Below are 12,349 nucleotides of genomic sequence, written 5' to 3' on the forward strand. Positions count from 1 at the left end.
TATTACTTTTTTGGTAGAACTGCTATTTGAAAACAGGCACATCAAGAGAGCTTGTATTAATCTATTGACAGCTCACTATGATGATTAGCAAACTTTAAAGTTGTACCAGCTGTCAAATTCCATGGAAAATCTGCCTCTTAACTGACTTTGACAGAGGTTTTGATTCCAGGTGGGTTTTTTTAAATTTTTATTTTATTTATTTTGGCAGCACTGGGTCTTGGTTGCAGCATTCGAACTCTTGGTTGTGGCATGAAGGATCTACTTCCCTGACCAGGGATTGAACCTGGGTCCCCTGCATTGGGAGCACACAGTCTTAGCCACTGGACCACCAGGGAAGTCCCCTGATTCCAGGTTTAAATAACCAGAAGTTATGCTTTAAAAAGGTTTTCCTAGTTGCCCCTACCCTTGGAAGATATTTCCTTCATCCCTGTTCTGTCACGAAATCACGTCCAGGAAAAGGGGGCCCTTGGATTCTCACACTCATTCACCAGCTCTAGTGGCACCTTGAGTCTAACGAAGTCCGGAATGTTCCACCCACGTGAACTTCCACACCTCGCCTGAGGAAGTTCTCCTAGAATCAGTGTGACACTTTCAGGAGTTTCCAACTGTTCTGAGCAGCAACTTAATCTTTTCAAACAGACACACACATACACACACACTTATGTACAGACACCCACTTACACACATACACATACTTACACATAGAGACACACACAACACACTTACATACACAGATACCCACTAACATATCTATATCTACTCTCACACGCACACACATACACACACACTTATGCACTTACAAACCTACACATACACATAGAGATACACATACATACACTCACATATACAGATACCCACTTACACATCTATACCTACTCACACACACAGACACACACACACATTTTGACAACTTGAACCCTCCTCTCTTCTTGCCACTATACACTTGAGACTTGTACCCAATGAAATTCTCCAGAAGAAGAGTATCTTTTCACACTTTAAAACGTCCATCTAAAGTTCTAGACATTGATACTATCCAAATTTGCTTAGGGTCTGGGGGAAAAAGGCCTCCTTACACTCTTCTAGTGGGGATGCAAATTTGCTTAACCTTTTGGAGGCCTCTTGACAATATCCATAGAAACTTTCAAGTGCACAGCAATCTACTTTCAGAAATATATCTAATTTATATGTTTCACCAGCCACCAAAAGTACAGGCACAAGAATATTTATTGCTGCATCATTTGAGGGAAAATGTCATTGGAGCAGGTGTTTGCATAAAGAAACATCAGCTATTCAGCAGAAATGATGAATATTTATTTGTGTAGGAACCATGGCTTCATTTCATTCCATCAACAAATATATTTATTAAGGACATATCAGAAGCCCAGAACAGTGTCTGTCATCAACATTACTTCACTCAACAGGACATATATGGTTCCTTCTCTCTTGGAGTTTATTTCTTAATGGGAAGAAGAAGATAATAAGCAATTAGCAAAGAAATAGACACAGCTATACCAGGTAGAGATAAGTACTATGAATAAGATTATAGAGTAACAGAATAGAAAATAACTAGCACTAATGTTGCCAAAATTCAGCCTCTACATACTGGAGCCAGATTAAATCTCAGAGACAAGAGTTTTGGATAAAGCAGAAAGAAATAGTTTCATGGTTTTGCCAGGCAAAGGGGGCCACAGGGGGGTAATGTCCTTTAGACTGTATCCTACTCTGTAGGAGTAGTGAGTTTTATAGTTTTCAAGGATTAGGGCGTGTCAGCTCATGGACATTCTTCTGATTGGTTGGTAATGAGGTAATTGGGAGTCAGCATCATCAACCTTCTGGTTCCAACTGGTCTGAGGTCTCCGTGCTTGTGGGCAGCAGACACTTAATTTCTCCCTCTGGGTGGGAATTTCAGTGCCTGCAAAACAGCTCAAAGAACATGGTTCAGAGTATTAGCTATAGTTCTCTAGGAAGAACTAAAGATCCTTGACTTTATTTAATGTCTAAAGTATCATTCTTTTGTCTTGCTTTATTGTTTTCCTTTCTTCCTGCATTTTCTCACTTCTCTGATTAAGTTTATTCTTTGACTAAAGATAAAAGGCAAATGGAGGACATGGGTGGGGGTCTATTCTGGGAAGGCCATGTAGGGTCCTGCTCAGTTGCACTACAAAATAATTCACGCTAAGGCTAACTAGCAAGGAGAGCAAACCAGTCAGTCCTACAGGAAATAAACCCTGACTATTCATTGGAAGGACTGATGCTGAAGCTGAAGCACCAATACTCTGGCCACCTGATGCAAAGTGCCAACTCATTGGAAAAGACCCTGATGCTGGGAGAGATTGAGGGCAGGAGGAAAAGGGGGTGACGGAGAATGAGATGGTTGGATGGACACGAGTTTGAGCAAACACCAGGAGATAGTGAAAGACAGGGAAGCCTGGCATGCTGTGATCTATGGGGTCACAAAGAGCCAGACATGACTTAGCAACTCAACAACAACAAAAAGGCTAACCCAACTTATATTTTATATCATCTTCTAGTGGCCTGGAGAACACACCCTGAGATGATCCAGGGCATCCTCCATCTGAATAGTCTGTCAGTGGAGCCAAGATAAGGGGACGGTCTTCAGCAGTCAGAGAAGACTTCCTGAAAGAGGAGAAAAGGAATGGATCGTGGCTCTAGAAGAATCAAGGATTTCTTTAAAAGGTCCTGCAGGCAGAGGAAATCTTATTTTTATTAATCTAGTTACAAAGCTGAGCTTTTTGATTCAGAAATCTTTGTGAGGAACTAGAAATGATATTGTTCAAACTCACTTCTGGTTAAGCTGTCTGCCAGTCACAAATGAAAATTATGAGTTGACTTAAAAAGATGCCCATGTTGCATGCAGTCTTTTTTTTTTTTTTCTATTTGCATTTACATTTTCATTGATTCCAGGAACACTCCAAATCTTCCAAGATGATTGTGCTTTAATCTTTTGACTCTGCTTTCAAATATTACTGTGTATCAGATCCTTATAAAAAGACACCGAAACAATAAGGAAGCAATACTCATAAAATGCGGACATGAGCTCACAATCTAGGGGCAGAGAAGGCATTAGGCCATGACAGTAAGTCCCTTGAATATGAACAAGTTCCATTCTGAGAGCACGTTTGTAAGTCCAATTTGTTCATAAGTCCAACAAAGTTAGCTTAAGTACCCAATTAACGCAATCAGTTATATAATGCTGTGCTGTAATAGGTTTACAATGCTTATCACACAAATAATACTCTGATAGTTGGATGGCATCACCAACTCACTGGACATGAGTTTGAGTAAACTCTGGCAGTTGGTGATGGACAGGGAGGCCTGGCATGCTGCAGTCCCTGGGGTCGCAAAGAGTCGGACACGACTGAGTGACTGAACTGAACTGAACGGAATACATTTAAAAAATGCAAAAAATAAAACAGTTTTCATTTTACAGTACAGGACCTTGAAAAGTACAGTAGTACAGTACACCAGCTGGCATACAGGGGTTGGCATCAAGTGAAGAGGCAAGAAGAGTTACTGACTGGCGGAGGTGGAAGAGGTGGGGAAATGTAGAGCTGAAGGACCGACATCAGTAGGAGATGGAGGGCAAGCTGCAATGTCACCCTCCCCTGATACTGATAGAACGCTCACTGGCATCTTTGAAAGTCCGCAACTTGGAGGTTCATACGTAGGGGACTTACTGTAGTTACTTGTATAAGGAGCTTATTACCATTCGGTTCAATAGTTCAGTTCTGGGAAGAAAAAGTTCAGTTAAAATGTCTTTTTGGTTAATGAGCTCCAGTGCAAGGAGGGAGTGGGAAATCCAGAGAAGGTGAAAGTCCCAGAAAAACGGGTTTGCCTTCATCTCTCAGAGGCTGAGTCATACTCAGACCAGGAACTTACAAGTCTCTGTCTATTAAAGTTTCTAGAAGCAATAGCAAAAATGACATCAAATTTTAAATACTTATAAATGTATTGTTTTTCAAACATATGCTCCCAAGTAGAACAATGGTCTTTTGACATAAAGTGATATAATTATATATAAGGTCCTATGTTGGACAGCAAGGAGATCAAATCAGTCAATCCTAAAGGAAATCAACCCTGAATATTCGTTGGAAGGACTGATGCTGAAACTGAAGCTCCAGTACTTTGACCACTTGATGCAATGAGCTGACTGGAAAAGATCCTGATGCTGGGAAGGACTGAAGGCAGGAGGAAGAAGGGGATGACAGAGGATGAGATGGTTGGATGGCATCACTGATTCAATGGACATGAACTTGGGCAAACTCCAGGAGATGGTAAAGAACAGGGAAGCCTGGTGTGCTGTAGTCCATAGGGTCACAAAGAGTTGGACATCACCTAGTGATTGAATGACAACAACAAATTTGAGTTTCAGACCTGGATAAACGTCCTATCTACCTTCTAGCTTCTCTCAAGCTCTGCAGTCTTGAGTAGCCAAACCATGACTCTGGTTGAGTTATTTTCACCAAATAGATGTAATTTCAAAAGTACTGATTAGAACCAGAATCTAAAAGAGAATAAATCATCATTAAATTTAAATGGACCTGGCTCCCTGCTGGTCCAGTGACTAAGGCTCCATGCTCCCAGTGCAGAGGGCCCATGTTCAATCCCTGGTCAGGGAACTAGGTTCTCCCATGCCATAACTAAGACCAGGCACAGTCAATTAAATAGATATTTAAAAAATAAAATTAAAAAAAACTAACAGTACCACCAAAGTGTAAAGACCACAGAGCATGCAGTTTCTCTAAACATCTGTCTGTGATTGATCCATAGATGAATGAAAAAGGGACAGGGTCTTCTCTGTTATAACCTACAGATGTCTGATAAGAATAAATAATGTTTACATTATCACTTTCCGTTACACCATCATCCTATTACTCAATGTGGTATGTCAGTTTCAGATGCACCTCTGTAATCAATTAACAGTGAATAATTTATATTAACAGCTGTTGCCAAGTGTTTCCAGATGCTGTCTCATGGGAGGCATCTAGTACTTTTCAAAGGTTGCCGCAGGCCCATGTGAGTAACCAAATTCAGTATCTAAACGAAGGGGGTTGTCTTTTCCTTTTTCCAAATATAAAGCTATAATCAGGTCCCTCCACATGGAAAACAGAAATACCAGCTTTTACCATCAAGCTATAAACTTGCAAGACAGGACTCTTGCTGGCTACTGTGTTCAGGTCTTAGTTATGAATATAGCAGTGAGCTCCCACACCCCCTCCCTAGGGGTGGGGCACACAATTCAAGGGCTGATCATAGGTTAGACTTCATCACTTGCATGACCCAAGTCACAGGGGGGTGCCATTCAAATATGTGGATATCTTGCTTCTCTTCTGAAATGTCACTTAAGGACATGTACACGGGTGAGTGTGTGCTAAGTCTCTTCAGTCATGTCCAACTCTTTGTGACCCTATGGACTGTAGCCCACTGGCTCTTCTGTCCAGGGGATTCTCCAGGCAAGAATACTGGAGTCGGTTGCCATGCCCTCCTCCAGGGGATCTTCCCAAACCAAGTATCAAACCTGCATCTCTTATAGCAGGTAGGTTCTTTACCACTAGCACCACCTGGGAAGCCCCAAAGATATATACGCTTTCCTATTAATCAAACCAAGACTTTACCAGGAAGCCCAAGGCATCACACCATCAAAGAAAATGAGTTGAGATCTTTTGGAACTTCAGACTCCTGTGCACATCAAAACCCATTCAGTGCCTCATCTCTTTCATTCGCAAGATGACAGCTCGGTAACAGAGAAAATGTTCCAGATAACGTGTTCAGGAAGTGTCGACGGGCTGACCAAATGCAGATGGCAGATTTTCATGTTAATGAGTCTCTCTCTTGAAGTTAAAAAAAGTAGTTCTGAAGGAGGCGACTTTAGAACCATTCCGTGTCCTTGCATTACCTGACGACTTCAGGCAAAGGACTGTAGTCATCTCAGACTCGTTGAGGATGATGTAAATTGGAGAGCTTTTCCAAACATGTCAATGATTCTAATTCTGTTCTACAAAGCTTTTCAGAGTGTTCTTCACCATCCTATTTGAGGTGGCTGAGTAGGGGAGGAAAGGACGAGAAACTCATCAACTTATTGTGCTTCCCCCCCCCCCCTAATTTACAGTTTTTTGGTTTTGGCTGCACTGTGACTTATGCAAGGGTCTTAGTTCCCCAGCCTGGGATTGAACCCATGCCCCTTGCAGCAGAAGCAGGAAGTCCTAACACTGGACATCAGGGAATTTCCCATGATGCTTTTTAAATTGCCCTGGGTCATTTCAGATCTGGAAGCTAATCTGTTTCTTCCTGCAAAAGTCAGAATAAGAGTGAGTTTGCATGCACACACACACACACACACACACACTGGTGAGGGGAATTTTCTTTATTGAGTTCACTGATTCAAATGCTAATGTCTTCCAGAAACATCCAACTAGACACACTCGAAAATAGTGCTCTACCAGCTCTCTGGATCTCCCTTAGCCCAGTCAGGTTGACACATCAAATTAATCATCAGGAACAGCAAAACCCAGCAGCACAGAGACGGTAGATCAGCTATCTAGTCCATTGGCTGGTGTGGAGACAGAAAATCTTACAAGAGCATCTTAGTATGTCTTCGTTCTTGTTGTGCCCTCTGTTGGAAAGTATCCGAGTATCCAGATGCTCAAGTACCTCAAGTATCCAGATGCTTCCTTATATCTTTACCTCCTTCAAATTGTTTAGTCGCTCAGTCCTATCTGACTCTTTGCAATCCCAGGCTCCTCTGTTTGTGGGATTTCCCAGGTAAGAATACTGGAGTAGGCTGTCATTTCCCTTTCCACATGATCTTCCCATCCCACGGATCGAACCCGCATCTCCTGCTTGGCAAAAAGATTCTTTACCTTTGAGCCACTGGGCTTCCCATTTGTCCAAAGACCCCTGCTTTATTTTCCTCCTCCAAACTCATCACTTGACATACTGTTTTGTATTTAAACACAAGTTTGCTGTCTGTCTCCTCCCATTAGAATGTACAAAAGAAGCAAGGGTTTTATTCACTGCTGTAATCTGGACCACTTTAAATCATAATCCTCAAGTGTTAGAATGGATCCGAATCTCCCAGAAGCTTTGTCATAATGAAGATTTGGGGTTCCCACTCCCAGAATTTCTGATGCAGTAGGTCTGGGGTGGTACCCAAAAGTCTGAATTTCTACCAAGTTCCCAGGCGATGCTGATGCTGCTGGTCCAGGAACCACACTTTGAGAACCATGACTCCAAAAATTCTTGGCACAATGTAGGTGCTCAATAAATATTCATTAAATGAATAAACACTCTTATCATGTCTCTTGCTTACTGATAAACCTCTGTGGTCATACCTGACAACATGTCCTCAGCACAGGCCATCTTTTCTCTGGACCTGAGTACAGGTCATACCAGGCTTTGGGAAGTCAGGGCTCCCTTCCCAGAGTCTTGGTGAAGCCCCTCCCCAACAAAGGTGCCTTGAATCTCAGCTACAGCCAATCATTCCTGTACAGATGGTTATAGCTGTGTTCTGTCTTTTTAATACCATCATCAAGATTCCCCTCAAGGAGGACTTTGCCTTTTATGTTCCAAGAGGAATATCATCACCATGCTCGTCATCAGGGAAAACAAAAAACATCCTAAATATCCAACAATAGAGAAAGAGTTAAGTAAATGATAGTTTAGCCATATGCTGGCATATCATTCAGCCATAAAGATTATGTTTACACAGATTGTTTTAATAGCTGCAGTAAATGGTTTTTATATAATACTATAAAGAGTGACGCTGGAATAATATTCTCTTGAAAGCTCACTTCTGCTGGCATAGGTGTAGGCAACTTGTGCTGGAATGGCACACGAGTAGCAGTGACAGGGAAGCAGCAGCCTGGTAATGGGTGTCTTTGGTGGATTTGTTTTTCTTTTTAAAAAATGTTTATTTATTTTTGGCTGTGCTAGGTCTTTGTTACAACACGGGTTTTTCTCTAGTTGCAGTGAGTAGGGGCTACTCTCTAGTTGTGACGCACGGCGGGCTTCTCTTGTTGTGGAGCACAGGTTCTAGGGTGTAGCTGTGGGGCATGGACTCTAGCGCACAGCTTCCACAGTCGTGGCACACGAGCTGAGCTGTTCCACAGCATGTGGGACCTTCCCAGACCAGGGCTCTTTCCCCTGTCTCCTGCATTGGCAGGCAGATTCTTTAGCACTGTGCCACCAGGCAAGCCCTGGGTTTGGTTTTCTAATTGGAGATGGATCTTTGATTGGTTGCAGGGAAAGCAAGCAATGATGGGGACAGAGTGGCATGGCATGTGTTTCCCACCTAGCCTCTGGACTGGATTTCTGTTTCTCTATTTTAGGGGTCCCCAACCTCCGGGAAGTAATGCCTCATGATCTGAGATGGAGCTGATGTAATAATAACAGAAATAGAGAGGTGGGAGGGAGGTCCAAGAGGGAGGGGACATATGTACACCTATGGCTAATTCATGTTGATGTATGGCAGAAATCAAACCAATATTGTAAAGCAATCATCTTTCAATTAAAAATAATAAAAAATAATAGAAATAAAAAGCACAGTAAATATAATGCTCTTGAATCATCTCCAAACCACTTCCCACCAACCCCCGTCTGTGGGAAAATTATCTTCCACAAAACCGATCCCTGGTGCCAAAAATATTGGGGACCACTGCTCCATTTAGAAGACAGAAGACCAATTTCATAACATCAAAGCAATAGTTAACAGTTATTAAGCCCTAACCATATGCTGGGCACAGCACTGTTTTATGATCTATGCATGTATGCATGTGTTAATTACATTTCATTGATTCAGGGAGCCAATTATTTCAAGAAATAAATGGAACAGTTTTTATGAAACACATGTGTAGCTGTGGGAACAAACAGGGCTGTGTTCATCATATTCATTCATGTGGATTTGCTAGTTAGAAAAAAAAAGATCTCTCTCTTGTGACATTTATATTCTGGTTAGGGGGAGGTGATAAATAATAAGTAAGCAAATTATAAAGAATACTGGAAAGCAGTAAGTGTTATAAAAAGACCTAGTAAGGCGGGTCAAGAGGGTTGAATACATTGAGGTGATTTTAAATAAAAGGAAAAATATACAAGAAAATGATACCCCTTTTGAAAAATTATAGCTGTTGTCTCTAGGAGGATAATTCTATTTTATTTCAGAGTGGTTTTCTAAATAACCCACAACATGGTATATTAAGGACTTATTCTCTAAGACTAACATTTTTCAGAGAAGCCACAGGATGAAATAGAAATGGTTAGCCATATCTGGGCACAGAATATAGCTCTTCTACTTACTAGCTGAACCACCATAATTAGCATTAATTTTTCTCCTCTTTAACAAGGGGAGCTATTTAAAGATTAAATGATACAGCATTTGCTTGTCCATGAGAAATTCTTTTATCTACAGTTAATAAAACCTGACCATAGTAACTTAAATAATGTGCTGTGCTTAGTCAGTCAGTTGTGTCCAACTCTTTGCAACCCCATAGCGACTTTCACTTCACTTCACTTTACTTCAGGGGCTTAATGATGTCTGGACAAAAGTTTTCATTTTTTTGGTCATTTGACTCAAAGTCACAAGATGGCTTCTGCAGCTCTAGTCATCACAGCTGTGTCCATAGCAAGAAGAAAAAGAAAGACAGAAGGGACGGGTTGATGATGAGCAAAACAAATGCTTTTTACAAAACCCTACAGAAGAGTTCTACTTCGACCACATTGACTAGGATTTGGCCACTGCAACACAAAGATGATCAGGAGAGCGAGTTATGTAATGGATGCTACATTATCCAATAACTACTTTTTCCCACCTTAAACACAAAAGCACTGTGCCCAGGACATAGGTGTGTGTGTGTGTGTGTGTGTGTGTGTGTACACATGTACGCACTCAGCCATGTCCAATTTCTTGCAACCCCATCGAAATGGAGCCTTCCAGGCTCCACTGTCCATGGAATTTCCCAGGCAAGAATGCTGGAGTGAGTTGCCATTTCCTACTCCAGAGGGTCTTCCAGACCTAGGGACTTAACTCAAGTCTATTGCATCTCCTGAATTGGCAGGTGGATTCTTTAACACTGAGCCACCTGGAAAGCCCATACATAGGAGGCCATCTGTAAATGCTGGCTACTACTATTACCAAATATTTTTAAAGAGTTATTGAAAAGCAGAGACATTACTTTGCCCACAAAGATCCATCTAGTCAAGGCTATAGTTTTTCCTGTGGTCATGTATGGATGTGAGAGTTGGACTGTGAAGAAAGCTGAGCTCCAAAGAATTGATGCTTTTGAACTGTGGTATTGGAGAAGACTCTTGAGTGGTCCTCGAACTGCAAGGAGATCCAACCAGTCCATTCTGAAGGAGATCAGCCCTGGGATTTCTTTGGAAGAAATGATGCTAAAGCTGAAACTCAAGTACTTTGGCCACCTCATGCAAAGAGTTGACTCATTGGAAAAGACTTTGATGCTGGGAGGGATTGGGGGCAGGAGGAGAAGGGGATAACAGAGGATGAGATGGCTGGATGGCATCACTGACTCAATGGGCATGAGTTTGAGTGAACTCTGGAAGCTGGTGATGGACAGGGAGGCCTGGCGTGCTACGATTCATGGGGTCGCAAAGAGTCAGACATGATTGAGTGACTAAACTGCACTGAACTGAACCTTTGCTTTTAGAAAGACAGTTTGGGGTACCATGCTTAAGGAAACACTATCTCTTCTCTGTATCCCCAGTGCAGCTGGTTACCATTATTATTTTCTAGTTAGCAACACTTGATAATATGTAGGCTTTGTTCAATGTGCTCACACTCCAGTTTTCATCAGCTGAAGCCATTTTCCCACGGATGTCCACCTGCACTGCTTAGCTAGGAATATTTGGGGTTAATTCACTAGAAGCCAAGTGGTTCTTGAGGGCTCCCAAAGGAGATTCAACTCAGAAAGTCCCCCCATTTCTACCACCCAGAGGATCAGCCAACCCATAAACAGCAGTGGGGACAGAATCACGCTACTAAAGTAGCCTGTTGAGTCACAGGCAGCAGATCTGTCTGCATCTTTGACACCAATCTGGTCCACACATCACCTCCTCTCAGGTGGAGAGTTGAAGAACCCCTAATTGCCTTCCTGATGGGTCTCATGTCTGTGCTGGAGCAACTGTTTTCAATAATGAAATGAATCATGTGACCCTCCCATTTAAAAGCCTTCAACAACACTGCATTATTTTTTTTAATATTTATTTATTTGGCTGTGGCGGGTCTTAGTTGGAGCACATGGGGCCTCCCATTTTTGTTTGGGGCATGTGGGATCTTTGGTTGTGGTATGTGAACTCTCTGTTGCGACGTGTGTGATCTACTTCTCTGACCAGGGATGGAACCCAGGCTCCCTGCTTTGGGAGTGCAGAGTCTTAGCCACTGGACCACCAGGGAAGTCCCTGCATTAATTTTTTTAGTTGACTTATAACATCATATTGATTGTAGGTGTACAATGTGATGGTTTGATATTTGCATAAATTGTGAAATGATGACTACTATGAGTTTAATTTACAGTTAAACTATAAAAAGTAGTTATAATTTTTTGTATCCAGCATCTCACATAGTTAAATTTTTTCCTTGTGATGAGAGCTTTCAAGATTTCTTTCCTTAGCAACTTTCAAATATACAACACGGTATTATTAATTATAGTAACCTTGCTATATCTTATGTGCCCCAAATATATTTCTCTTATAACTGAAAGTTTGGACCTTTTGAACCCATTCTTTATGGAATTGCTTAAACACAGATTTTATCGTAAATGCAATGGGAGAGTAAGATAGGGATTAAAGAATGCAAAATGATTTGTTGTTCAAACTGTCCACGTTAATCCAACCATGTACTATAGCACCTCCCCACAGGATACTCTGAGGATTCAGACAAGGCAGTGAATGTAACAAACTCATTACCTAAAGAAAAACAAGACATAAAATTATGTATATATATTAATATATTATGGTACATATTATATATTATAATTTAATATCATATATACACATGCATGCTTATGCATACTAAGTCGCTTCTGTCCTATCTGACTCTTTGCTACCCTATGAACTGTAGGCTGCTGGGCTCCCCTGTCCATGTGATTCTCCAGGCAAGAATACTGGAGTGGGTTGCCACGCCCTCCTCCAGGGGATCTTCCCCACTCAGGGATCTAACCCACATGTCTTATGTAAAGAATCTAAAGAGTGGTCCCTGGTGGCCTTCTGATACCCAACCCCAGCTCACTTCTCATCTTTCTCTGTGGCCCCCTCCTCCCGCCCTTGACACAGCCACTGGGGTTATCTATCCCGCAGACGCACAGCAACTTTCGGCCTC

At 41.8% G+C, this 12,349-nt stretch overlaps 1 non-coding gene across 1 annotated transcript; it reads right to left on the bottom strand.

Moving 5' to 3' along the window:
* Positions 1 to 262: 262 nt before the first annotated feature.
* On the bottom strand, positions 263 to 335 carry TRNAG-CCC (transfer RNA glycine (anticodon CCC)). The gene has a single exon. It is a non-coding gene; the product is annotated as a tRNA-Gly (tRNA).
* Between the last annotated feature and the right edge of the window lie 12,014 nt (positions 336 to 12,349).

Source organism: Ovis canadensis, chromosome 17 (assembly GCF_042477335.2).
Source record: "Ovis canadensis isolate MfBH-ARS-UI-01 breed Bighorn chromosome 17, ARS-UI_OviCan_v2, whole genome shotgun sequence".
NCBI lineage: Eukaryota > Metazoa > Chordata > Mammalia > Artiodactyla > Bovidae > Ovis > Ovis canadensis.